We start from the raw sequence: 27,925 nt of genomic DNA, 5'->3' as shown, positions 1-27,925 counted from the left end.
GTTGCTGCGGCCGGTACATCAGCAAGGAGGCCTTGCAAGGTGCCAGGCGCCGGGCTAAGCGCTTCCCACAGATGCCATCGCCGAATGCGGGGCCGGACCGCCTTGGTGTCCGCGCCGGGAAACCTTCGAGGGGGTCTGGAGATGCTTATGGGCGGCACCTCGCCGCAGGGGCTCGGAGTCGAGCCAGAAAGTCAACAAAGTCACGAGAGCTGGGTGGGTGGGGAGGGGGGGCAGGGGGGCCAAACGGGTGTGCGCAGGAGGGACAGGCGCTCCCCGAAGCAGGTGGCGAGGGCCTGGGCCCACGGCCTGCTGGGATCCTGAGCTGGTGAGCCCCCCACCCAGCCCCTCTCCTCTGCTGCACCTCAGATGTTTCCTCCTTTCTCCAGGCCGGAGAAAAGCCACATTTGGTTTGGCCCCTCACAGGCCAAGTGATCAAAACCTGCGGTCAGGGCCCTTCTGACGCCTGCTGGTCACCTGTCACCCCCTCACGAGCCCACCTAAGACCCTTGTCAGGGCCCTGGGGTGCCTCAGTCTTCTACCTGCGCCCCTAGGTGCGTATCAGTGTCCTGGGACGGCTGTAACCAAGCCCCCAGACAGGGGGCTGAACAGCAGGCATTTAGCGCCTCCCAGACCTGGAGGCTGCAGGTCTGAGATCACGGCCTAGGTAAGGCTGCTTCCTCCCGGGGGCCGAGGGGAAGTCTGGTCCAGGCGTAGCTCCCGCTTCCGGCCGTCGGTCCTAGGCGATCTCTGGCGTTTCTTGGCTGGTAGACGCATCACGGCATCCCCGCCTGGTGTCCCGGGCCGGCCGCTTCCTGCAGGTGAGTGTAGCCGGTAGGAGTGAGCGCCCTCCCTAAGCGAGCCCTCCGCCAGCCCCAGCCCCGCACGCCCACCCACCGGGAGGCTTCCAGCCTGTTCTCGCCCCGCCCGGGCATGCGTGAGATCTTCCCTGCTCCCCACTTCTCCCTGAGCAACTTCCTTCTTTCCAGTGACCAGCAGAGGTCACCGTGGGGTAAGGGTTCGCAGAACTGGCCGCTGGAGATTCTGTGGGATGGCGCGATCCTTTGGATCGTTTAGGTGCAGAGCTGCAGGGGGGAGGCGGGTGCAGGGGGAGCAGGTGGGCGGGGCCGAGGCCAGGCTGGAGCCAGAGGCTGCCTAGTTCACAAGGTGCGAGCCCCTTGACAGGCAGGGGGGACGGCTCTGTGCGCTGGTGAGTTGACGACGATCGCTGTGAAGGACAGGGCCGACGCCGGCACCAGTCCTCACCCATCTTGACCGCTGAGACACCACGGAGCATTAATGGAACGCCTACTGTATGCCAGGCACAGGGCCCTGCTGTTCACGGGCATTCTCTCATGGAACCCTCCTGAAAACCTGGCCAAGAAGGGGTGTTAAAATTTCCATTTTACAGGAGGGGGGAGTCTGAGGCTTGTTGAACAACCTGCTGGGCCGTCTGGCAGAATAAAGTTTCAGAGACACCTGACCCATCATCCTCACCTTTCCCCACCCCCGCCCCATGGCTATTCTTTTTTTATTTTATTTTATTTTTAAAATTTACATCCAAGTTAGTTAGCATATAGGGCAACAATGATTTCAGGAGTAGATTCCTTAGTGCCCCTCCCCCATTCAGCCCCTCCCTCCCTCACAACCCCTCCAGTAACCGTCTGTTTGTTCTCCATATTTAAGAGACTCTTACATTTTGTCCCCCTCCCTGTTTTTATATTATTTTTGCTTCCCTTCCCTTATGTTCATCTGTTCTGTATCTTAAAGTCCTCATATGAGCAAAGTCATATGATATTTGTCTTTTTCTGACTAATTTCGCTTAGCTTCATACCCTCTGGTTCCATCCACGTAGTTGCAAACGGCAAGATTTCATTCTTTTTGATTGTCGAGTAAGACTCCACTGTATGTATATCCCACATCTTCTTTATCCATTCATCCATCGATGGCCATTTGGGCTCTTTCCATCCTTTGGCTGTTGTCGATAGTGCTGCTATAAACATTGGGGTGCGTGTGTCCCTTCGAAACAGCCCACCTGTATCCCTTGGATAAATGCCTCGTAGTGCGATTGCTGGGTCGTAGGGTAGTTCTATTTTTAGTTTTTGGAGGACCCTCCACACTGTTTTCCAGCGTGGCTGCACCAGCTTGCATTCCCACCAACAGTGCAAAAGAGACCCTCTCTCTCCGCATCCTCGCCAACATCTGTTGTTGCCTGAGTTGCCCATGTGAGCCATTCTGACCGGTGTGAGGTGGTGTCTCAGTGTGGTTTTGATGTGTATTTTCCTGATGGTGAGTGATGTGGAGCATCTTTTCATGTGTCGGTCGGCCATCTGGAGGTCTTCTTTGGAGAAGTGTCTATTCATGTCTTTTGCCCATTTCTTCTCTGGATTATTTTTTGGGTGTTGAGTTTGCTAAGTTCTTTATAGATTTTGGGTACTAACCCTTTATCTGATCTGTCGTTTGCAAATATCTTCTCCCATTCTGTCGGTTGCCTTTTAGCTGATTGTTTCCTTCGCTGTGCAGAAGCTTTTGATTTTGATGAGGTCCCATTTGTTCATTTTTGTTTCTGTTTCCCTTGCTTCCGGAGACGTGTTGAGTAAGAAGTTGCTGTGGCCGAGGTCAAAGAGGTTTTTTGCCTGCTTTCTCCTCGAGGATTTTGATGGCTTCCTGTCTTATGTTTAGGTCTTCCATCCATTTTGAGTTTATTTTTGTGTCTGGTGTAAGAAAGTGGTCTGGGTTCATTCTTCTGCGTGTCGCTGTCCAGTTTTCCCAGCACCCCTTGCTGAAGAGACTGCTTTTATTCCATTGGACATTCTTTCCTGCTTTGTCAAAGATTAGTTGGCTGTACGTTTGTGGGTCCATTTCTGGGTTCTCTATTCTGTTCCATGGATCTGAGTGTCTGTTTTTGTGCCAGGACCATAACTGTCTTGATGATGACAGCTTTGTGATACGGCTTGAAGTCCGTATTCTTTTTTTAAAAAAATTTTTTAACATTTATTTATTTTTGAGAGACAGAGAGAGAGACAGAGTGCGGGCAGGGGAGGGGCAGAGAGAGAGAGGGAGACACAGACTCTGAAACAGACTCCAGGCTCCAGGCTCCAGGCTCTGAGCTGTCAGCACAGAGCCCAACGCGGGGCTTGAATCCATGAACCGTGAGATCATGACCTGAGCCTAAGTCGGATGCTCAACTGACTGAGCCCCCCAGGAACCCCTCTCCACAAACCCCTTTCGGATCAAGATGAATAAGGTTGTGCCTCCCAGTAAGAATGCCGAGCTTCTTAGTGAAAGATCCCAGATAAGCTACTGGCAATCATTCACACCCTTAGTGTGAATTAGCAGGGAGAGAGCTGTTCCGACCAGGTCAGAATAGCGCTCAGAGCCCTGGGTGTCCAGGAACCATTAAGCATATCCAGAGAACCCCATACTGGGTTTCGGGAGGGGGGGTCCCTAAGTAAGGGAGTGCATCTGCAGGAGAGCCCCAGAAAACAGCAATACCCCGCTGGCCCTGCAGAGAGAGGAGCCGTCACCCTCACCCCTGCCCACCCGGGGACCAGGGGGCACGTGGCAGGGCTGCAGAGACGGGCCCCTGGTTCTGCCGGAGCACAGCCTTCCCTCTGCCCATCTCAGCAGGGGCCCCTGGCCAGCCTGGAGGCAGGGCAGGGGACAGAGGGGCTGCGGAGGCGAGGAGGGTGCCGCGGACAAACCAGAGTCCACAGATGCATGGAGCTCACTTGGCCCGCTGAGAAGACTCCATCCCCGGGGCCCGTACTCGGGGCTGGGGCAGAGGTGCCCACTGGGAGGGTCCCCTTTCTGCCGCTCCTCTCTCTCACCAGGAAAGGGGTGGCCTGCCCTGGGTTGGGGGGGGGCAGGGATCATCGTTCCTAGAGTGCCCCCATCTTCCTTAGCCTGCTGTTTGTCAGGAAGGCTCAGACCCAGGGTCCCTAAAGACCTACCCTGGCTGGAGGCCAGACAGTGCAGGAAACAGCACTCGGGCCAGGGGGAAGGGGTGGGGTTGGCTGCAGGCCTGGGCCACGCACCGCCCCCCCCTCCGCCCCCGTCCCTGAGACGTGGGACCCCCTGCCAGCTGCACCCGGACTGTGTCCCTAGGGCTGGGGACTCGTGCTCACTCTGCACAGGGCCGACAGCCGCCTCCTCCATCCTCCCCACAGGCCCGCCCTCAGATGCACCAGCCTCTTCCCCTCCTCTCCGGGGGCAGGGGGGACCCCTGGTGACTTTCTGGGGTCACAGACCCCTGGCGGGTCCGCCCTACTCCTCCCTTGCGTACCCCCGCCCCGAGCCCAGAGCTGGAATCCCAGCAGCCCACAGGGGTGGGGGGAGTATACCACTCACAGTGCTTTGCTCCAAATGACCTATTTCTAAAATAGAGAGGCGTTTGTGCGTGTGTTGGGGGCGGGGGTCATGTACCCACACCCACCGGACCTCCTGCTTCCGTACAAGGACAGCAGCCAGATCCAGCCAAGCTGTCCCTCCCTCCCTGCTCCTTCCATCCCATGATCCTTCATGGGTAAGTGGCGGGGGGAGACCTTCGCACCCCAGAACCTGCGCGACCGGCATTCTGTTCCCTGGGCCCTGGCTCGGCAAGTGAGCCAATTTGAGCTGAGCTGTCTGTGGCCTGCCTGTGGCTTTGGAGGTTGGGGGCCCCCCCCAAGGGACCCAATTCGTCTGCCTGGCTGTGCATTTGCGTCACCTGGGGTGCTTGTAAAACCCCACCCCCTCCCACCAATTACCCAGGAGCCCCTGGGAATGGGGGTTGGGGGGGAGGCCCTCTCCTACTCTGCACCTCAGGGTCCTGGGCGGGCTCCTAGGTGTCAGGGAGGGGCTTTATGGAAGGAGGTGGGGACTCCAGAGCCCCGACTTGGAAACCGGGTCGGAAATAAGAGGGGCCGAGTGACCCCAGCGCGGCTGTCTGGGGAGCCACCCGCCGGGAGCAGATTCATATCTTCGTGATCGGCGCGGACAAAACCTCCCTGTCCAGAACCCGAAGAGCAAAATTCCCCAGGACCGAGGACCTCAGAGTCCCCTCCTTCTCACAGGCTGGACCGTGAGCCCCGCCAAGCCCCCAGTCCTCTCAAGAGCCCGACAACCCACACAGATGGGGCTCCAAGGGGACTCGGGGGAGGTGAGTGAGCCAGGGGATGTCCGGGAGGGCTTCCAGGAGGAAGCGAGGCCAGAGCCCAGAGCTGAGGGAGGGGTGGGCTCACGAGTAAAGCGGCCCAGCCTGGGAGCAGCGCGTCCCTGCGGAGGGAGGATGCCAGGCACACGCCAGGCTGAAGGACGTGCCTTTCCGTCGTTCTATTGTTTCCCCCTTCACATTCTTGGCCCACGTGCAGTCGAGTCCTGGCGTCAGCTCCCGCATTCACACCCCTTGGCTTCGTTCGAGAAGCCGCGGGTTCCCAGACGGCCCGCGGGGACCGCTCCCCGCCTCGCCCAGAGCCATCCCTCTGCACAGCCCTTCCGACGAAGCCGGGCCGGGGAGTGGGCCCCGGATTTGCCGCCCACGGCCCACGTTTTGAGCCCCTGATGGAGCAGACGAGCTAATCTTCTGCGCCACCTGCCTCTCCTCTTATGGAACCGTAGCTGCTCCCCAAACCGCATTCCACGGCCACCGTTTTCCGGACCTCGTGCTCCCATTTATGTTGACGTCAGCCGGACCTCGTGAACACCCGGGATCGGAAGGCTTCGAAACCCGTGGTTCCCTTTCAAGCCACGTTTATTTTCGTTAATAAAAACCTTCAAAGAAGAAACTCGCCCTCACCCACACCTGCATCGTGGAACCCAGAGCTGGCAGGATGAGGCAGTCACAGCCCGGCTTCCCCAGACAGCGGTGTCACCCGCGCGGGAGGCTGCCACCGCCGGCTCGCCCACACACGCATCAAGAGTCAACGGTGCGATCCCCTCCCACCGAGACAAGCTGCAGCCTCCGAATCCTGGAGGGAATGCACTGGGCCCTGGTTCTGCCCCTGGCGTCGTTCAAAACGGGGAAGTACTTTTGAGCGTCCCAGCTGGAGCTCAGGTGGGCTTATGCAGGTTACAGTGCATTGGGATCCTCACCTCCTATGATATACACAACATACCTCTGTTAACGTGACCTAAGTGTGTGTGTGTGTGTGTGTGTGTAGCTTCCGTATTGCGTGCAGTAACAACTTAATGAGGATCTCCTTCAGACAATATTTGACTTTATTAAGAGCCCTGGGTAGGTCCTATAGTGTTAAGGTCAAATGCCCTCCAAGATGCACCCAGAATAGCGTTTTGCGGCCTGTCTGGGCTTCCCTTAGACACAAAATAGGCCATCACTATGGGCTTTTGTGAACATTTGTTTCTTCCACATCTCCCCTGGCTGCAGTGCACCAACCACACTCTCCGTGGACGCCTGCCTGGGCTCGGGGGGAGCTGCTTTGGGAGCTGCGGGAAGGGCGCTGCTCCTCTGACAGTCACCATCTGTCCTGAGGGGCATGAGGCAGTATCTCCTTGTGGCCTTGATTTGCATGTCCCTGGGGACTGGTGATGTCCTGCATCTTCCCATGTGCTTATTGGCCATTCATGTGTCTCTTCAAGCCCTTTGCCTGTTTTCAAATCGAATCCGTTGTTGTTGAGTTGTAGATCTTTATGTATGCTGGATACTAATCCCTCGTCCGGTGTGTGCAGAGATTTTCTCCTTCTGTGGGTCCCTTCTCACTCGGCGGGTGGTGTTCTGTGATGCGCAAAAGTTTTCAGTCTTAAGTCCAGTTTGTCTACTTTTTCTTCTGTTGCCTGTGCCCTTGGCGACACATCCAAGAAATTGCTGCCCAACCCAGGGTCATGAGGCTTTTCCCCCTGTGTTTTCCTCTGGGTGTTCTTTCTATAGCTCTTACGTTCGGGGCTTTGATCCATCTTGTCTTGAGTGAATTTCTGTACATGGTGTGAGGTAGGATCCAACTTCACTCTCCTGCTCGTGCGTGTCTGGTACCCCCAAGACCATTCCTGAAAATCCCCCCATTGGACGGTCTTGGCAGAATCTGGCAGAATCTTGCCGATTGTTCAACCACGTGTGAGGGTTGACCTCTGGGCTCTCATCCATTCCATCAGTGTGTGCGTCTGTCTTTATGCCACTGCCGTGTTGCTTTGATAACGTAGCTTTGTCAGAAGTTTTGAAATCAGGAAGCGTAGATCCTTCAGCTTTGTTCTTCTTAGTCAGTATCGTTTTGGCTGTTCGGGGGTCCTCATGATGTCATATGAATTTTTGGATGGATTTTTCTATTTCTGCAAAAAAGTCATTGGGATTTTGCTAGAGACTGCATTGGGTCTGTAGATTGCTTTCAGGAGTATTGAAATCTTTTTTTAATGTTTATTTACTTTTGAGGAGGGGGAGGGGCAGAGAGAGAGAGGGAGGGAGAAAGAGAGAATCCTGAGCAGGCTCCATGCTGTCAGCGTGGAACCTGATGCAGGGCTCGATCTCACGACCCTGGGATCATGATCTGAGCAGAAATCAAGAGTCAGGGGCGCCTTGGTGGCTCAGTCGGTTAAGCGGCCGGCTTTGGCTCAGGTCATGATCTCGCGGTCCGTGAGTTCAAGCCCCGCGTCGGGCTCTGTGCTGACAGCTCAGAGCCTGGAGCCTGTTTCAGATTCTGTGTCTCCCTCTCTCTGACCCTCCCCCGTTCATGCTCTGTCTCTGTCTCAAAAATAGATAAATGTTAAAAAAAAATTTAAAAAAAAGAGTCAGACGCTCAACCAGCTGAGCCACCCAGGTGCCCCAAATCATACTGACATCTTAATGGGCAGTTTCTTTTTGCCCTGGGCCCTTTTCACCTGCTAACCAGGTTTGGGGTCTGAAGGGAGAGAGGTCACTGCAGAAAAGCAGATAAACAGCTTGTCAGAGTCTAGTCCTGTGTGGCCTGTCACAGCAGCCGCTGGTCACCCTGGCCCAGGCAAACCGATGCCATATTCATTAAGATTCAGTTCCCCGGTCACACGGCGGTATTCCAAGTGCTTGGCAAACCACACGTGGCTGGTGGCCACCAAAGTGGGCCACAGAGCTTACCAGACATTCCCATCATTTCACAGAGTCTGGCGGAATCGTGTCGGTCTAGATTTTTTGTTTTTAAGTTTCCTCCCTTTATTCCAGGAAATGAACAATAAAAAAGACATGAAATCATACTATCACGAGTCTGAGAATAAACATCAATTGTGACTATGTTCTCTCTTTTAAAGCAGAACTAGGGGAAGGTTTTTGTTTTTTGTTTTTGAAGAGCCCTATCAGTTAAATTGTATCTAAATACACTTCCTTAACTAGGGGAAGGTTTTTGTTTTTTGTTTTTGAAGAGCCCTATCAGTTAAATTGTATCTAAATACACTTCGTTACTTTGACACATCGAGACTTAGAAGGGTTGGGAGGGAAAGGTCACCCGGAATCTATCTCTTGTCGAGCATCCTGTGGCTGGGCTATGCTGCTCGCTTGACATTGATTGTGTGTTCTGTCTGGAGCTGGAATCGGAAACTGGGAAAACAGATCGATTTAGGGACCAGAGAGCGGCCACAGGAGAGACATTTGCACTAACTGCAGAGACGTGGGCCGGTGTGCTCTCCCTTTAATACGTCTGATGAGCGAACCCACCAGTCCCTTGGGTTACATGGGGTCGAGCAGGTGAGTGTCCCATTTCAGGTGTCCCTGAGTTAGGGAATTATTGGGCTGAAGCAAGACACTTGATAAAAATACACAGTGGGAAGAAATGGCGTCTGCCAAAGAGAAATCAACGATCAGTTGTCAATATTTTAAGGGTGAGACTTACGACGGTTACCAACATATATTCCTTTTCCGAGTGTAATCGGCACGCAGTACTCTTTTTTTGTCTTAGGGGCGCAACATTGCGATGTGGTGTTTTCATACGTTAGGATGCGATCTCCCTGGTAATCCAGGCACTGCCTGTCACCTGACCGGGGCCACTACCTTGTTGACCGTATTCCCCGAGCTGCGCCTTACTTCCTGGTGACTTATTTATTTATCTTACAACTGGAAATTTGTGCTTGTTGTTGTTATTGTTTGTTTGGTTTTAACCATATGCACTTCTTTTTGCTTTAAAGTTTATTTTTATTTATTTTGAGAGGTCTAGAGAGCAAGCGGGGGAGGGGCAGAGAGAGAAGGAGAGACAGAATCCCAAGCAGGCTCCACGCTTTCGGCGCAGAGCCCGATGCAGGGCCGGGTCTCACGAGCCGTGCGACGGTGATCCGAGCTGAAATCGAGAGTCGGACGCTCGCCCGACTGAGCCACCCAGGCGCCCCTAGAAGTCTGTTCTTTGCAGGTCCCCTTCTCTTACTTCGCCTGCCCCCCTCCCCTCTGCTCTGGCAAACACCAGTTTCTTTCCTGTGGTCGGTTCCTGTTTGGCTTTGTGTGTTTGTTTTGTGTTGTTAGGGTCTATGTAGAAGTGAACCCTACGGTGTTTTCCTCTGACTTATTTCACTTACTGTAATACCCTCTGGGCCCATCCGTGTTGCTGCGGATGGTAGGATTTCCTTTTTTATGGCTGAATAATATTCCTCTGTGTGTGTGCGTGTGTGTGTGCGCGTGCGCATGCGTGCGTGTGTGTGTGTGTATAGCATCTTCTTTATCCGTTCATCCATCGGACAATTAGGTCGTTTCCATATCTTGGCTATTGTAAATAATGCTGCAATAAACAGGGTTGCAGACAGCTTTTCAAATTAGCATTTTCTTTCTTTTTCTTTCTTCTTTTCTTCCTTTCTTTCTCTCTCCCTTTCTTTCTTTCTTTCTCTTTCTTTCTTCCTTTCTTTCTTTCTCCCTTTCTTTCTCTCTCCCTTTCTCTCTCCCTTTCTTTCTTTCTCTCTCCCTGTTTCTTTCTTTCTCTCTCCCTTTCTTTCTTTCTTTCTTTCGCCCTTTCTTTCTTTTTTCCTTTCTTTGTTTCTCTCTCTCTCTCTTTCATTCTCTCTCGCTTCCTTTCTCTCTCTTTTTCTTTCTTTCTTCCTTTCTTTCTTTCTCTCTCCCTTTCTTTCTTTCTTCCTTTCTCTCTCTCTTTCTTTCTTTCTCTCTCCCTTTCGTTCTCTCTCCCTTTCTTTCTTTCTCTCTCCCTTTCTTTCTTTCTTCCTCTCTCTCTCTCTTTCTTTCTTTCTTTCTCTCTCCCTGTTTCTTTCTTTCTCTCTCCCTGTTTCTTTCTTCCTTTCTTTCTCTCTCTTTCCTTTTCTTTCTTTCTTTTTTTCTTTCTTTCTCTCTCCCTTTCTTTCTTTCTCTCTCCCTTTCTTTCTTTCTTTCTTTCTTTCTCTCTCTCTCCCTTTCTTTCTTCCTTTCTCTTTCTTTCATTCTCTCTCGCTTTCTTTCTCTTTCTTTTTCTTTCTTTCTTTCTCCCTTTCTTTCTTTCTTTTTTCCTTTCTTTGTTTCTCTCTTTCTTTCATTCTCTCTCGCTTTCTTTCTCTCTCTTTTTCTTTCTTTCTTTCTTTCTTTCTCTCTCCCTTTCTTTCTTTCTTCCTTTCTCTCTCCCTTTCTTTCTTTCTCTCTCCCTTTCTTTCTTTCTTTCTTTCTTCCTTTCTTTCTCTCTTTCTTTCTTTCTCTCTCCCTTTCTTTCTTCCTTTCTCTCTTTCTTTCTTTCTCTCTCCCTTTCTTTCTTTCTTCTTCTCTTTCTCTTTCTTTCTTTCTTTCTTTCTCCCCTTTCTTTCTTTCTTTTTTCCTTTCTTTGTTTCTCTCTCTCTTTCTTTCATTCTCTCTCTTTCTTTCTCTCTCTTTCTTTTTCTTTCTTTCTTTCTTCCTTTCTTTCTTTCTCTCTCCCTTTCTTTCTTTCTTCCTTTCTCTCTCTCTTTCTTTCTTTCTCTCTCCCTTTCTTTCTCTCTCCCTTTCTTTCTCTCTCCCTTTCTTTCTTTCTTCCTTTCTCTCTCTCTTTCTTTCCTTCTCTCTCCCTTTCTTTCTTTCTCTCTTTCTTTTTCTTTTCAGATAAATACCCGAAAGTGAAATTACTGGTCACACGTTAGTTCTATCTTGTTAAGTTTCTGAGGAACCTCCATGCTGTTGTCGCAGTGGCCGTGCTAACTTGTATCCCCCCCGACAGCACACGAGGGTTCCTTTTCCTCCACATCCTCGTCGCCAGCACCTGTTGTTGTCCGTGTTTTTGCTTGTGGCCACTCTGACAGGTGCGAGGCATTTCCTTGGTGAGGGGTGTCGGGCTTCCTTTCCCGCGCCGGCAGCCATCTGTGTGTCTTTGGAGAAACGTCCGTTCCGGTCCTCTGCCCATTTTTAAATCAGGTTACTTTTTCTTCTTGATAGTAAGCGGTAGGTGTTCTTTATATAGTTTGGATACTAACCCCTGTCGGATGTCCGATTTGCAAACATCTTCTTGCAAGCAGGGGGTTGCCTTACCGTTTGATTGGTGGTTTCTCTCGCGGAGCGGAAACTTCCGTTGGCTGTGATCCCGCCTGTTAGTTTTAGTGTCCGCTGCTCTTGCCTGGGGAGACTGGCCTGCAAACATTGCCAAGACCGTCATCAGAGGAGCTGGTGCCTGCGCTCTCTCCCGGCCTCACACTTAGGTCTGTCACCCGCTTGGCCCGGCCTGTGCGTGACCTAAGGTAGGGGTCCAGCTCCATTCCTTGTGCGTGGCTGTCGTCCTGGGCCTGGCTGAGTGTCTAGAGTCCCACGGTCGAAATATAAACGTCCCCAATCTGCACGGGCTGAGGCTCTTCCCACAAAATAAGGCCTCAAATAAGAATCAAGGCAATTATGGTCAGTTGTTGGAAGGGAGAGTTACAACTCTGCCAGACAGTGGGGGGGAATTCAAGGAAATGGTTTTCGTTAGGAAGCAGGAAGGAAGGAGAGGGAGTGGGGGCCGCTGGTTGTGCCCACGAGAGGCCTCCTCTGGAGTCTACCTGTCCCCCAAGGGGATACAGGAGCCGCGGGCCCAGCCAGGCCCTGCCCGCCCCCCGGCTGCCCACCCCGCTGCACACGCCCACGCCGGGAATGGTGCCAGGCCTCTGGCCGGGAGCTGCGTCTGGGAGGACTGCCCCACGATCGCGGCCAAACGCCCCTGGAGAAGACCAGGTAGAGGACACTCAGGCCTGCAGTGACAGACGCGTCTCCTCTCCCAGCCCGGATGAGGCTGGGGTCATTCCCCGGCCGGGCACGCTCCCGGTTCTAGGGACACTTCCAGAAGCTCTGAGCCACGGACGTTCATGTGTGTCCAGCCTGCCCTCCGCGGCCCGCGGTATCTGCGGCTGCCTTGACCTGCGCCGGCCCCACGGGGCTGTCACACCAGCCTCGGCGGATGACCAACCTCCATCGTCCCCTGCCCCCTGGCCACGTTCTGGGAGCCACGCCTTTGAGGGCTTGGGTCCCCCGGCCCGGGCCTGGCAATAGGACCCCGGGCCCGGCAGCATCTCTGGGAAGGTCTGGAGCTGGTCCTGCATGCGGGGCCCTCTCCGGAGCCCTCGCAGGGCCTGGTGTGTGCGGGCAAGCCGAGCCCGTCCTACTCACTCCTTTTTGATGTTCGGACCGTATTTACTTACTTTCACATTGTTGCTTACCACTTACGTATATACCCTTTTCCATCGTTCCCCGACACGCTTTCGTGACGTGTGATCACACTCTGTAAAGTTCGCCCTTTTCAGGGGGTAGCGGTTTGAGCTTTGCACACGTCTGCCGTAGTTTAAAGACAGTTCCGGCAGCCCCCAGAACCTCCGGGTGTCTCCTCGCGGTCGGTGCACCCCCACCCCCAGCCCCGGGCAAGACCGATGTGGCTCCGGTCCCTACACCTCACCTTTCCCAGAACGCCACACGCATCACGCCGCACGTAGGCCTTTCCATCCACTTGCAGGGCATTGGGACTCATCCATGTTGTCGGGCCCGTCTGCACTCTGTTCCTTTGACTAGCTCTCCGCTGAATGGACGTACCACAGTTGGCTTATCCCCTCCTGTGAAGAACACTGGGTTGCTTCAGTCTTGGGCAATTATGAATCGAGCCTTGTGTGGGTGTAGGTTTTTACTGAAATACCCAGACGTGGGATGGGCAGGCCCCACGGTCAGTGTGTGCTTTCCTTTAGGAGAAACCGCCAAACTGTCATCCCAGGCGGCTGCACCATTTTGCACACGCACACACACGCACACACACACGCACTTTGCCGCCCCTGCGAGCAACGTGTGAGGGCTCTGCTGCTGCACAGCCGGGCCAGCACTGGGGCTCCTCGCCTGCGTGGTGGGGGTTCCAGCCACTCTAACGGGCACGTAGGGGCATCTCATGGTGGCTTCCGTCTGTAACACCCTCGTGAGCAAAGCCTTTCCGTAGCCTTATTCGCCACGGGTACGCCTTCTTTGGTAAGACGGTTGCTCAGATCTTTTCCCCCTTTTTATTGGGTTGCTTTTATTTTCTTAGTGAGTTCTGACAATTCCTTATATATTCCGAATACTGGTCCTTTATCACATACGTGTTCTGCAAACATGTTCTCTTAGCCTGTGGCTTGTCCTCTTAATGTCGTTAAAGTTTTCTTTTAATGTTTATTTAATTTTGAGAAACAGAGACAGAGCGCAAGCAGGGAGGGGCAGAGAGACCGAGGGAGACATAGACTTTGAAGCAGGCTCCAGGCTTCGAGCTGTCAGCACAGAGCCCCCACGTGGGGCTTGAACTCATGAACCACGAGATCATGACCTGAGTGGAAATCGGACGCTCAACTCATGAACCGCGAGATCATGACCTGAGTGGAAGTCGGACGCTCAACCGACTGAGCCGCCCAGGCGCCCCTTGTCTTCTTACTCTCTTAACAGTGTCTTTGAAAGAGGAGAAGTTTTGAACTCTGATGAGGTGCTGAAGTCCGATGTATCATCTTATGCTGGTACGGATTGTGCTTTTGGTATTATAGCTGAGGAACCACGGCCCAACAAAGTCACAAGGAGTTTCTCCTGTGTTTTTCCTTGGAGTTTTGTGCTTTTATGTCTCCGGGTCTAGGATAGATGCTGAGTTGACTTTTGGTTAAGGTGAAAGGTGTGGACCACGGCTTATGTGTGTTTATTTTTGCACGTGGCTGTCCACTTGTTTCAATGCTGTTGCCGAAAAGATTCTCCTTTCTCTGCCGAATTGCCTTTGTATCTTTGTCAGAAGTCAATTGACCATATACGTGTGGGTCTGTTTCTGCCCCATTGACCTCTGCGTCTGTTCTTCTCCCAATACTGCAATCTTGATTTCTTTACCGTTAGAGTAAGTCTTAAAATCAAGTGGTGTGAGTTTTCCAATTACATTTTTTCAGAACAGGTTTGGATATTCCAGTTACTTTGATTTTCTGTGTACATTTTAGAATCAGCTTGTCATTTTCTATATGAAAAGATTCTACCGGAATTTGGACTGAGATTGCATTGAATCTATCGATCAGTTTGGGGGCAAATTAACATTCAACAGTATTAAGTGTTCCAGTTCATGAGCATGGTATGTCTCTCCATTTATTTCTTATTCAGTGTTTTTTTTTTTTTTTCCCCATCAGTGTTTTGCATTTTCGGCAAACAGACTTTTTACATGTTTTGTTAGATTACATTTAATTTTTTTTTTAATTTATTTATCTTTGACAGAGACAGAGTGTGAGCATGAGCTGGGGAGGGGCAGAGACAGAGGGAGGCACGGAATCCGAAGCAGGCTCCAGGCTCCGAGCCGTCAGCACAGAGCCTGATGTGGGGCTCAAACTCCGGAATGGAGAGATCATGACCTGAGCCGAAGTTGGACGCTCAACTGAGCCACCCAGGAGCCCCTGTTAGATTACATTTAAATGTGTCAAGTACTTTGGTACAGCAAGGGTAGTGGTGACTTTGACCATAATGGTGGTGGGGGGATGATGGTGGTGGCAGCAGTGATGGTGACGATGACGGAGGTGACAATGGCGATGGTGTCGATGATGATGATAATAGCAGGAGAGGAGTGGGTGGGAGTGGCCAAGCCTAGATCCACGTGTCCTGACTCCAAAGCCCAAGGTCATTCCAGCCATACTGAAATCTTTATAATCCACCTTCCAGCCTCATCGTTATCAGTGGCTTTCAAACCTTTTAATCTCAGGATCCTTTCCCTTTCAAGGAAAATCAACGGGACCACAAAGAACATTTGCTTCTATAGATTAGTTCATCAACGTTTACTCCAATTAAAAAATACATTTAATGATTCGTTGAAAAATAACAGTGACAAGCCCATTATATTAACATAAATAACGCGCTATTTATCTTCTTAAATAGCGCGTTGTTCACGAAGACTGTATTTCCCAAAATAAAAGTATTTAGTGGAGAGAGTGGAATTGTTTTACGTGTTTTTGAGAGTCTTTCTAATATCTGGCTCAACGGAAGCCAGCTGGATTCTCACACCTGATCCCGTGTTCAATCCATTGCCACCTCGCATGGCTGTAGCCTCTGGAAAATTCCCCGTAAGCTGCAAGAGGACACAGGTGAGAGAGGCGAGTAGCATCGTAGCGAGTGTTGTCATGCTTTGCACGGCTGGAAGGGTCTCAGCGGCCCCAGGAGGGCTCCAGGTTCACGCCTTGAGAACTGCCGCTCTAGATCCTCCGAAGCGAGCGTAGACATTGTCAGCGGCGGGGTGTCCTGGTGTTCCTGCAGGGACACCAGAAGGGCCCCGAGCGAGCGACCCGTGCTCTGAGGCTGCCCTGCCACGTGACCCGCGTGACCTTCCCTCCCCGCGTCCTCTGTCACCTGTGCGTGCTGTTGCCGGGCTTCTCGTCTGCCTCCTGGTGCGCGAGTGCTGCCTGCCGACCGAAGCCAGCCCCACGCGAGAGAGTGGCGGGTCAGGCCGTGCCCTGGCCAGGGGAGCAGCGTCGGAGACGGCCACCAGGCCCGGCGCTGGGAGTCTGCAGAGCTGCCCTCCCGGGGACAGTGTCCGCATCCCGAGACGAAGCACCTCCGTCGGGCACCCAGCGGCCGCTGTGGCCGCGAGTCCCGAAGGCGGATCTTGCCCGGGAACCTTTTCTTTTAGCGCTCACTGTCCGTGTGTCCCGAGGCAGCGGCCCCGGGCCCTCCCCGACAGAGAAGAGACGATTTGCCAGATTCCTCATGGTTCTCGCAAGGGCAGGCTCTAGAAAGCCGGCTCTCAGCCCCTAAGTGGGCTTGCCAAATCCCTTTTGGCCGGCTCGTGATGACAAGACCTAGAGCGCGGGCCCCAGGGAAGGCTCAGCCTTCAGTGCTCCAGGAAAAGCCCTCGCTGCCCACTCCCTCCTGTCTGGAACCAGGTAGGGAGGGCAGGGGATAGGCGTCCAGCCTGGATCTGCTCTGGTCAATGCCTTCCAGGACCCTGAGGCTGTGTCCTCAAATGGAGACTCAGAACAAAAGCATTTATTTATTTAGAGAGGAAGAGAGAGAGAGAGAGGAGAGCACGCAGAGGAGGGCAGAGGGAGAGAGAGAGAATCCCAGGCAGGCTCCAGGCTCAGTGTGGAGCCTGATGCGGGGCTCGATCCCACGACCCTGGGATCGTGACCTGAGCCGAAATCAAGAGTCGGACGCTCACCCGACTGAGCCACCCAGGGGCGCATCGGAACAAAAGCATTTAGAAAGGGAAAGAAGGTCCCGAGCCAAGGACTGGCTCGCCCATACAAGCACTGCGGGTATTTGACGGGCAAACGCAAGACGCCTGAGGTTACCTGCTGTCGTGGGGTGACGTGTGTTCCCCAGGAAGACAGGTCCACGTTCAAACCCCCAGGGCCTGAGTCTGTGACCTGATTTGGACATAAGGTCTTTGCGGGTGTCATGAAGTCAAGGGCTTCCTGCTGAAATCATTCTGGATGATCTCGGTGGACCCTCAATCCAACGACTGTGTCCTTATGCGAGAAAGGAGAGGGAGATTCAGGAAAGCGACACAGGAGGGCGGAAGGTCGGGGGCCGACGGAGGGACGCATCCACAGGCCAAGGAGCGCCGAGGACGGCCACCGCCTTCTCCAGCTGAATCCGGCTTCCGGATGCTGCTCTCGCCCCGAGGAGAGGTCAGCAGCAGGCAGAAATGTTCCGGCCCAGCTCCAGGAGGGCCCTGCAGGAGCCCGAGGCCGGGGGCGAGCCAGCTGGCCCCGCCCCTCCAGGCGCTGCCGACCCTCAGGGTGCTTCGGGGCGACCCCGCGAGACTCCCCGGGCGCGTCACCCCACCTCTCAGCCGTGCCCACCGTGGTCCTGCCCCCTTCTCAGTGCTCAGTGCTCTGGAGGGTGCCGCAGGCACTGACCCCACGCAGGAGGGCCAGACGCAGAGTCTGGACATTTATAGGGGGTGTTGCCCTATAAATAGCACCTTCTTGTTCCTCCAGGTGTCGCCGAGAGACGGGAAATGCCACGTCTCTATTACCGGCAGGCGTGGGTCTCCATCAGGGGCTTAGGCGTCTTTCAGGAGGATGGGTACGCGTGTAACCCAGCGACGGGCAGAGGCAGGGGAGCAGGGGGGCACGTGTGAGCGCCACCCAGGCAGCAGGCCTGCTCAGGACCCCCCAGCACAGCGGCAGCCCTCCCCTCTCCTCCCCGGCATTCCGCAGGCCGATTCCGTGGCTGGACTTCACCGGTTCCCCGGAGAGCACGAGACAACGGAAAAGGGCCCCTGCTCTGCGTCCCCCACCTGGCTTGGTGGCTCAGCTCGTGGAGGAAGAGGGCCACATCAGGGGACAAGGAACCTCTCTGCTCCACCCCAGGCCCCACCTCCCCTCTCCGCTCTGGGAACTGAGCCGCTGAGCCGCAGACACGGTCCCGCCCCGTCCCGCCCCGTCCCGCCCCGTCCTGCCCAGTCCAGAGAAGGAGAGGGAGAGCCCGCCTCCTGCACCGGGGAACAGCTCCAGCAGCCGGCAGGGCCGGCCTGACATGTAGCCCCGCCTCAGTCCTTCCGGGCTGCCTGGCCCCCAGCTGATGGCCTCACCTCACTGCTATGGTGACCCGCACCTACAGGGAGCCGGGGTGCAGTGGGGTCACACGTGGAAAGTGGGGACACAGCGCCAGGCCCATGGTGAGGCATTGATAAACGCCACAAGTGTTTTTCTGATCAGCTGTTGTGTTTGGAAAGCGTGTGGGCTTTGAACTTCTCCCGTTCGGAATGTGGGGAGGGGGTCAGGCTCACCCGCCCTGGCCAACCCCCCAGGTTGCCCCGCTGCTGCCCAGGGCAACGGGATCTGGGCCCAGTAGGAGTAGGGGATCCCAGCTAACTCCAGCGGCACCCTTACTACCTGGGCCTCAGTCTTCTCCCCTGAGAAATGGGAAGAAATCATTATTGCAGCCTGAGCTAGCTTGGAAAGATTGGGACGGAGGCGGCTTGTCATGCCTCTGGTCCAGCTCTCTCCTCCCCCGTGGACCACGGCCCACCAGTGCCTGGCCCTGCAGAGGCCGGAGCCCCCGGCAGCCCACCCCTGCAGGCACCCTCTCTGAAACAGGCCCGGGCATGTTCCATCCTGTCCTGGCTACCCCAGCCCTTGCCAGGGGGACAGCCGGGTACAACAGAAAGGGCGAGGGCTTGTGAGGGGTGCTCTCTGGGGCTGCTTCTCCTTTAACTGGGCAACAGGGTGGAGGGGTTCGGAGCACAGGGCTGGGAGTGAATCCTCACCCACTGTGAGAGCTTTCTTCCCGGCTCTGTGCCTCAGTTTCCCCATCTGTAAAACAGAGCCGGTCACGATAACGCCTGCCTCCTAAGGCGTTTGGGTGGTTTAACCGACTCAGTGTGTCCAGAGTCCCTCAGCACGGAATGTGGGATAGGGTGTGGGTACATCAACAGGAGGTCTGGGGGAGCTGGGCGATCCCCAAGGACCGAGCCACCGCTGGGAACTAAGGACTGACCCCAACAGTCAAAAGTTTATTCTACAGCAGGGTTTCTGGAAACAGATGGTTCCCGGCATGGGATGCAGTCCTGTGTGGCGATGGGTTTTTAGCTGTATCCCCGGCCTCTACCCACTAGATGTCGGGGGCACCCCCTCCAGGGCCGACACCCTGGGATGTCCCCAGACATCACCAGTGTCGCCTCAAGAGGAGAGGTCACATCGCCCCCGGCTGAGGTTGCAGCTGCCTTAGCTTTCAATTATATTCCACTCGCTCAAGAGTCAAGGCCACGTTTGCAAAGGAGCCTTTAAAAACCTTGCTTCTCACAGGCAGGTCTGGCGGAATTATCACGAGTTGGAAGTTAGTAAGAAGCCCGTGGCCGTTGTTCAGGGACAGTGCGAGCCCGTTCCTTCCCCCTGGGTCCGCCTTGGAAGTCTGCTCCCCCTCTGGGGACTCTGGGCCTCGCGGAGCTGGGGAGGAGGGAGGGCCACTCTCGTCCCCACTTCTAGGTGAGGACAGCAGGGCACAGGGGTGCCCGGACTCGCTCGGGCCCCAGCAGCTCTAGGCGGCTGTCCTCTGTGCTCCGCTCATCGCCCAGCCTCCTCACACTTGTGTTTCCTGCACTGAGCACGGTGCCCCGACCCTGCCTCTATCTGACGGGCAGGTGCGCTGAGGCCCAGAGGAACAGGTCACCTGCCAGGAGCTGGGCGGCATCCCCTTTCATCGGGCCGACTCCCCAGAACCAGGCGAGAAGCTGGAAGGGGGGCCCCCCTGGAAGAGTCCAGTCCCAGCCGTGCAGCTGGACGGGGCACCTGACACCCAGGTGCCGGGGCCGGTAGCGTGTCCCCCTCCTCCCTTCCCATGTGGCCGTCTGGCCATCCATCCCAGTGAGTGCATCAGGTCAGGCTCCACCCTCTGACCCACCCGCCTCTGTCACCTGGGAGGGGGGCTTCCCCCCTCCCCATCCCTATTCTTGGCCGGGTGTCCCTTTGACCTCCACCCTCAGCAGTGTCATTTTGTGAAATCAAGCTGGCTTCCAAGAGCCAGCATCATCAGTGACTGGAAACTTTCCCTACTTTGGCCCCTGGGACCTCCGCCCCCGGGGGCCAACAGCTTTGTTTTCTTCCTCAGTCCCCTGTAGATTGGCCCGGCAGCAAGCAATTTGCCAGGCTCCTGGCCACCACACCCCGGCTTTGTGCAGAGGCTTCCAAGAGCCGTCCTGGCCGGGGTGGTCTCTGTCCTCCCTGCATTGCGCACTGAGCAGACCCTCTCCTGGAGACGGGGGTCCACTATGGCCCTGAGCATCTTGTCTGAGCAGTTCTGCGTGGGAAGGCCTTGCAAGGTGACTCTGGGGGTAGGAGCAGGCAGGCTAGCCCTGGGGGTGAGGGTGGGGGTGGAGGGAGCCCAGAGCAGGCCCAGGCATCACACACCCCAGCCCGTGGCCCCTCTGAGCGCCATCAGTCGCTGGTGCTTCTGCGCCCCAGGGGAACCACTGCCTGGTCTAACAGTGGGCAGAGTGCTCAGGCTGGAAGGGATTTGGTCCAGGCCACCCACCTGCCGGCTGGCGGCAGAGGGAAGGTAGGCATTCCTGCAGGGGACCCCCCAGTGCCTTCTACAGTCCCTGGAGCTGAAAGGGGTCCCTGTGGGCAGGCAAACATCCCAGGCTTGTCTCCTGATGGCCTGGCTGCATCCCCCTGACCTTCAGGCTTAGGGGCCGCCCTTGAGGCACTCTTGGCCCAACATAAAATGAAAAGGTGGAAACACTTGTGTGGGCCAGCAGCTTCAGATTGGGAAGGAGGCTGGGGGAGGAGCCTGGGGTAGGAGGCCGGGGCTCCGCTGAGGGTCAGCCTCTTCCCTTGGAAGGGAACAGATAGAGGGTTTCTGCTTGGAAAAGGTCTGTGCCCTTACGTGTCCTACCTGGTCTGGGGATGCCTGGAAGGGGCCCGGTTCAGCTAGTCTGGGTCTCTGGGGGATAGTTACTATGGGAGGGCCCTGGGCGGTTCAAGACCAAGGTTCTAGAGCACCTCAGTCTGGGAGACCAGGGCTGGGGAGACCCTGGGGCCAGCAAGGAGCTCAGAGCACTTTAGGGCCTCACTCCTCAGCTCCCAGATGGGGTTGTTCAGCAGGTCTCTTCTATGCAAAGGGGCTTTGGGGTCTAATAGGGTCTCTGGGAGCAGGAGGGATGTCGGGGGACACACGGAAGGAAATCTGCAGGAGCCGGGGCTTCCTAGCAGGAGTCCTGAGTTGCATTAGAAACAAGGGGTGTGGGTTGGGGGCGGGTCAGAGCAGACATGTAGCACAAGGACAAAGGGCTCCGGTTTCTGGGGTTCCTCCTAGGTTCCAGGAGCGTCGGTGACTGGGACAAAAATGATGACCATTTCTTGGGCTCAGGATGAGAGAGGGGGTACCCCGACTCCCCTAGGGTGGTCTGGAGGCCCGCATGCACTCTCCTGTCTCTGGCAGAGCCCTCCCAGACTGCCCCCCACTCACCACCATCAACCCTGCCGGGGCGGCCTGGCCTGGCCGGTGGCCGCACCCCGGACCTGCCCGGCCAGGGAGAGGGGGGCCGAGAAAGGCTGGGGTCCCTGCGCCCCGCTCCAGCGCGGCCCTCCCGCCCCTCCCCCTTACCCGCTCCTCCTCCCCCCTGCTGCCCCCTCCCTCCTCCTCCCCGCTCCTCCCCGCTCCTCCCCGCTCCTCCCTTGCTCCTTCCTCCCGCTCCCTCCCTCCTCCCCGCCCCCTCCCCTCCCGGCTCCCTCCTCCCTCCTCCCTCCGCCGCCGCTCCCTCCCCGGGCTCCGCGGTTGGATCAGTCCTCTGGCATTTCCTGCAGCCGGGCCGCGCCGCCAGCTGAGACCCGCGCGCCCGGCCCCGCCGGCTCCGAGTCGCGGCACGGTAGGGGCGCGGCGGGCGGGGAGGGCGCGGGAGGCGTCCGGGAGGGCCCGGGGAGGGGCCCGGGGCGCCCCGCGGGCCGGCCGCCGGGGTCCGGGGAGCCCTGCGCCGGGAGGCCCGCGGGGGCCCGGGCACCGGGACGCAGCCCCGCGGGGAGCCCCGGCCCGGGCGCGGAGGGGGAGCGCGGCGCGGCGGGGGGCAGGTCCCGGGCGCGCGCAGGCCGGGGCGCGGGTGGGGCCCGGGCGTGGGGAGCGGCGCGCGCGGCCCGAGTCCCGCCGGGCGGCGGGGCCCCAGGGAGCGGGGACGCGGGAGTGCGGGGAGGGGGGGGCGGCCTGCGCGCCCCCCACGCAGCCGGCCCTGGTGGGGGGGAGGGGTCTGGGCGCGGAGGTGGGGGGGGGTGCCGCGGCGGGCCGGGTCTGGATCCCGCAGCCGTCAGCGCAGGGGCGGGATGGTTCCGAGGGCGGCCGTGGGTGGGCTCCCCCAGCGCGAGGGAGGGAGGACCCCCCCAGCGCGAGGGAGGGAGGACCCCTGCCTCACCCACCAGCCCCAGCCACCGTCTCTAGGCCACCGGCCCCCGGGGAGACAGAGGGTCAGGAAGTGTTGGGGCGGGGGGAGGGACACGAGTCTAGGAGGGTCCTGTGCACCTGAGGATTCCTGGGAGGGTGGGACGCGGTGTGTGGGGGGGTGCTGCCAGCAGTCCCTGGAGGGCCGCTCACCAACTGGGCTCCTCCCGGCACCGCCAGGGCCCCCTCCCCCCCTGGGCTGGGCCGTCTGCTGTCAGAAGCCAGCTGGAGTTAGGATTTCGAGTGTCTGGGGGTGTGGACAGGGCCCTCCAGGGGCGAGGTGGCTTCTCTGCCCCCACACACCCTTGAGCCCAGCCGGGCCTGGCCTTGCTGGAGCAGCTGGTTGGATTTCTGCTCTTTTCCTTCCTAGGATTTGACTAACTTGCCGCTCTGTCGACGCTAGAAATGATTTATATGTCTGCCTGAGCCCCTTCCAAACGCCTTTTACAGGCGGACGTCCGTGATTGTCCCCAGGGTACAGCCCCCAGGCCAGGGGCAGGCCCAGGGCGGCACAGCCAGGGACGCGGGCACAGCCTTTGGGTTGGACGTGTGTGTCCTTGGACCTGTGTGCGCCGTGGGGAACCAGGTCCCAGTCAGCAAAAACCCTGCGCTCGGCAGTCGCAGGCTGAGTGGTCTCTTGGCTGCGTTTTTGCCCCACTTCCTTGGCTCCTTGAACTTGACAGGCTCTGCGAGCAGCAGGCGGTTCGGGGGCGCCTGCCGGCGGCTCCCCTTCAGGCTTCAAGCTCCAGATCTGCAGATTCTATTGTGTGCTGGCTCAGCACGCGTGTGTGGGGCAGGGCCCGGGTGCCAGGGAGGCGGTCGCCGAGGGTGTCTGTCTGTCTGGGGTGTCCTGCCGGGCGGTGTTTAGAAAAGGTGACGGAACAGATGGGCGAGGACCTTCTGACCTTCTGTGCAGATGTGGAAGCCTGGGCGGTCCATCCTGGAGGCCAAGTGGCACCTCCTTCCTGGGCCGGGCCTGGCGGGGGCGGGGAGGGGGTGGGGGTGGGGTTCGGAGTGGGGCCACGAATCTGGAATCTGTTGTCTTCGAAGGTCTGCTGGCTCTTTACAGAAGGCCCAACGCAGCCCTCCCCCCTGAGGGTGGGTTTTATTTACTATGCTGAGAGCGTCCAGGATCAATATCAATGTCTCTCCTGAAATCTCTCCTCCCGGAAGCTTCCCGAGCTGGGAGAGTAACCCGACAGGCTGCGCTCGGGGAGGGAGAACCACCCCCCCCCACCCCCCGTGACAAGCTGGCGGTTTGAAGACTGTTATGTGTCTTCCTCGGCAGCTGTGTTTTGGGGACTTGTGCTTTCTGCTGATTCTGTGGCTGAGCCGTTGTGAGTGTGCCAGCACACGTACACGCGACCCAAGGTGACAGCAGCGTGCCCCGCCCCTTTCCCGGCTGTCGTTCAGGCGACAGGTGTGCAGCCGGCCCTGCGAAGCGGTGCGGAACCGGCTCACAGGCGTATGGGGGAGGCCCGAACCCCGGGATGGGCCGCAGGGGGCCGAGCGCAGGGGCGCACCGTGCCTGGCAGAGGACCCTGACGTCCTGACGCGAAGGAACCGGGTATGGCCCTGGGTGCCGGCTTTGCCCCGTAACCGACGGCGCCTCCAGGCCAAGGAAACAGAACTTAACGGCCGAAGGATGAGCTGTGTGAGGGTCCCAAGCCAGCCTGGACAGGCTGCTCACCTGGGGAGCCGTCCGGGCGGACCATGGAACTTCTGCAGGGGGCGGTAGTGACGGTTGAATACGAGGAACTCGGACTTGGGAGCGTCTGGTTCTCTTAGCACGGCGGTCCTTCCACACCAGGGCCCCGGCGTGCAGCGTGTGCAGGCAGGCGTGAATTTGGCTGATGCTGGCCTGGCGTCTGTGAGCGGGCACCAGCTGTGTGCTCAGGACCTGCCCGACTGAAAACGCGGACCGGGGCTGGGGACAGGGGCACGACGATGGGTCCAGCCTAGAGTTCTTTGTCCGGCGAGGTGGCTGGGGAATCGTCTTCCCGGCACCGGGAGAGTCGGGGACCCAAGATGTGGGGCAGCCTGAAAGAGCTTCAGGGAGGGAGTTGCAGATCCTGAAGCCGCAGAGAGGGGTGCACGATGACCCCAGGAAGGGCCCCAGAGCCGTCCGGCCGGGCCCCCCGGGAGGCCCAGGGCCACCGGAGAACTGCCAGCATTATCTAGGCCATCGAGCCAGGGAGAGACGGTCCCCACCGCTCGGGACCTGAGCTGGCCGGCTGGCTCTAGGGGATCCAGGATACGCGGGGGGCCTTTGTCGCACGTCTCAAAGCCAGGGCTTGGTGGAGCCTACCTGATGTCCACTCTTCTGTCCAGGCCCGGCCCTGGCTGTCCTCCAGCAGCCGCTGGACCACACCAGCCACCCGGCAGGCTCCATTCCTGCCCTTCTGGTCCTTCTCCGGCCAGCAGCCAGCATGAGCTTCAAAAATATAGACCACATCACATAGCTTCCCCATTAGAGTGCCCCGTGATTCACACTGATCCCCCAGTAATTCCAGACTCCTTCCTGAGCCGCCCAAGGTCCCGTCCACCTCTGTCGGGTCTCTCCCGCCGGCGTCCAGCCCCAGGCCCAGCCTCCGTCACTCCGGGGCCTTTGAATTCCCCGTGCCCTCTGCCCAGGATGCTGATTCAGACCTCAACTCGGGTGTCGCTTCTCCTGGAGACCCTCCGTCCCCGATGACAGTGCCCGTGGCTGGGGGGGGCCGTGCTTTGTTCCTTAGCGGCCCTGATCCGTGTCTCAACGATCTCCACTCCGCGTTGGTTTCATCGAATGACTGGCTGTGGAGAGAGCAGGTGGGCCAGAGCCGGGCCCACGGCGGGCACTATTAGCACGGGTGGTCGTTGTTCGTTTGTTGGCTGAACGTGTGCTCGGGGCCTGGCACGTAGTAGGCGCTCTGGTCACGGGAAGCCCTAGGATCGTCGTTGCCTGGGGGAGCCAGTGTCTGGATGCGATGCCCTCCCCCCACACTGTCCCGAATCTCCCACATCTCCCGTCCCTGTCCCCTGGCTTCACCGGATGTGCTCATAGTCAAAAGGCCCAGCTTCCCGCCTTCCCCAGGGTGACTGTCATTCCTGAATTATAAATAGAGAGCGCACGGGGCTTACCTGGGAGGAACGCCTAATGTTTTATTTGGCAAGCGAGGTGGCCTGGCCTGCCTCAGCCCCTCTGACCCTGGCTGGGACGAAGGGCTCAAGGGGAAGATGAGGCCCCCACGGCTGATCGGTGCCCGCCCAGTGACAGGGATGTGCACAAGGCTTAATGAGACCTTGAGGAGGGGATCTGGGAATACCCCGTCCCACAGGCCAAGGCCAGGGGAGTCTGGAAACCAGGCGCAGGCCACGCTCTGCTGTGGAGACAGGCAAGTCCCCAGGAGGCGGAAGGAGGAGGGGGAGCAGGGCCTCCTGGTCCTCTGCCGGCCAGCAGGCTGGGTGGTGCTTTTGTCCCTCACCCACAGCCACATTAGGAAGAGCCTCTTCCACTAAGGGCAAGCCATCCAGGCCGAGGGGAGGGGGCCCCTGTAGTGGCATCATCCTGCCGCCTACTGGGGTAAATAGGCACCAGGAGGGTCGCTTAAAGGGCCAGCTGCTGCTGGGGAGGAACGGTGGGCCGGTGTCCTGCCCGCCTATTGGGGCGAATATGACAGAGGGCCCTTCAGAGGGCCTGCGGTGACACATCAGCTTCCCTGGGCCACCACGGCCCCAGGGGACCACGAGCGGCCCAACAGGAAGGCCATTCTAGGACAGACTCCACCCCACTCCTCAGGAAGGCCCCCGAACCCAGAGCCCGCTCGCAGATCTGAAGTCCCCCTGCTCTGGGACGTGAACTGTTGCCAGGGGCCCGCGCTGCTTACGGGGTGTCGGCGGGGTGTGGCTTTCTGTGCCTTGGCTGCTTTGTCACGCCTGGGACTGGGTTTCGGGTCCTTCTCATTTGCCACCAGTGCTCGGCCACCCTGGAGGCGGGGAGGCCTTCGGGATGCCCTTACCGGCACGGCCCTCCCCTGGGCGTAGGCTGTGGGCTCCTCACCCCAAGCCTGGGAGGCAGGGGGTGCCCTGTTTTCACCTCTCCGCAGCGCGCCCCGGAACAGAGCCCTCTCGTGGTCTCTGGGGTGGCACTGGGGTAGCAGCATAGCCCTGTCCTTCCTGGGATCCCTGTCCCTTCTCCCCCGCCCCTCCCCGGGCTGCTGGGGCCTGGCTGAGCAGGGAGGTGACTGAACAACAGGAGATCCTGACCCGGGCCCCCCGCGCCTGGCACAGACCTGGGGCTTCGGGTCGGGGAGAGGCCTGGCCGGGACCGAGGGGTGGGTGGTGTTAGGGCTCAGGGCGGATTTGGAGGCCTGGCCGAGGAAGATCTGGCTCAGGGATTCCTGATGGCAATCTGTTTACCTCCTAAAACTGCCTTTCCCTGCTTGTAAGCACAGGCCACAGCAGTCCTGCGACAAGTCGGGAGAGGGGCTGCTATGCCCCTTGGGTAAGCGTCCGTCTCCAGTTGGTGGCTCTGGCCCAGCCCCTTGTGGGTCAGGAACCAGACGTCCGTGTTGACCCGAGGCCAGCTGCACAGAAGGGCCTCGGGGGTGCTGGGACCTGACATTAAAGCCCAAAGCTGGGCCATAGGTGTCGTGCGGTGGAGGGGGTAGGACCTGTCGCCTGTACCTCTCTGCCTTAGCATATGCTGTTCCCTGCCTGGAAAGCTCTTGAATGCCTACAGCAGACCGGACGTTCGGGGAGGCTCAGCCCTGGCCGGACACCTTCTCTGTGGAGCCCGAAGTCTCCGGGGCGACCACCTGCCCTTTCCCTTCCCATGTGCCTGGTCTTCTGCTACCGGCCCCACTCGCTCCGGTCTGAGCCCCCGACTCCCTCTCACACCTGCTGGGAGAACGTCATTTGTCCTTTCCCGGCTGCTCCGCCAGCCGCTGCTTTTGTTTGTTTGCTTTGGGTGTTTTGTTTTTCCACGCAGAGGCAGGCAGATAGCTGGAGCTCGTGAGGCCGGATGCCCCGGTCTGCAAACACCTCCTGTAGAAAGTGCTCCTGACTTCCTGTGGGGACTCTGTGCGGTGACCCGTCCGACCGCACGGATGCCCAGCGCCCGGCGATTAGAACGGAGGCTCGGCGGTCGGCAAACTGGGCGGGAGTCCCTGCCCGATTCTGACGCTTCACCAGGCCGGGCGCCCACCCTGGGCGAGCCCCTTAAGCTCCAGGCCTCGGTTTTCCCATCTGTGAAATGGGCCATCACGGCAGCGAGAGCGGGGTTGAAAGTGCAGAGCCGGCCCTCGGCTTAGGCGCGGCTGGGAACAGGGAGGGACTGTCTCCTTATCACCAATTAAAACTTTGATGAGTGGTTAATGATTGTGAAATGTTTAAACACCGGAACCACACAAAAGAATACAACCAGTCCCCCGGCTCTGTCCTCGAGGCCGCAACATCTGGCTCTGTTTGCTTCAAGTTTAAGGGCTGGGATCTCCAGTGGAGCACAGGGCCGGGACCGCCCGCCCTGAGCCACGCGGGGCCCTGCTTCCCAGAGGGTTTGTGAGCGGACGTTCCCAGGCGTGTTTTTGTGTTTTGACTATATATGGATGGACCCACACACCAATGCAGGCGCCTCCAGCCGATGCTCCCCTCGTGCTCTCTCTGGTTCCATCGTGATTTTGGAGTAGCAGAGAACCGCATAAACGCACGTACGCAGGCTCCTGAGCCGCCCTGTCACAAGTGATCGGTCCTTGTTCATTTTCTCCG

The 27,925-nt window shown here is 57.8% G+C and overlaps 1 protein-coding gene across 2 annotated transcripts in view; it reads left to right on the top strand.

The window, feature by feature from the left end:
* OSBPL5 (oxysterol binding protein like 5) overlaps window positions 1-27,925 on the top strand; it is a 79,762-nt gene that overhangs the window by 5,474 nt on the left and 46,363 nt on the right. The window contains exon 1 of one of the 2 annotated variants that reach the window (XM_053899326.1): window positions 21,487-21,620. The exons of the other annotated variant lie outside the window; for it this stretch is intronic. The gene's annotated coding sequence lies outside the window, so the exon portion shown is untranslated. Of the gene's footprint in view, window positions 1-21,486; window positions 21,621-27,925 lie in introns of those variants that run through there. 2 annotated transcript variants of the gene reach the window in all.

This window comes from Panthera pardus, unplaced genomic scaffold (assembly GCF_024362965.1).
Source record: "Panthera pardus isolate Hobbes unplaced genomic scaffold, ASM2436296v1 HiC_scaffold_12, whole genome shotgun sequence".
Taxonomy (NCBI): domain Eukaryota; kingdom Metazoa; phylum Chordata; class Mammalia; order Carnivora; family Felidae; genus Panthera; species Panthera pardus.
The sequence above is the reverse complement of the archived record's forward strand: the minus strand, read 5'-3'. Positions and strand labels throughout refer to the sequence as shown.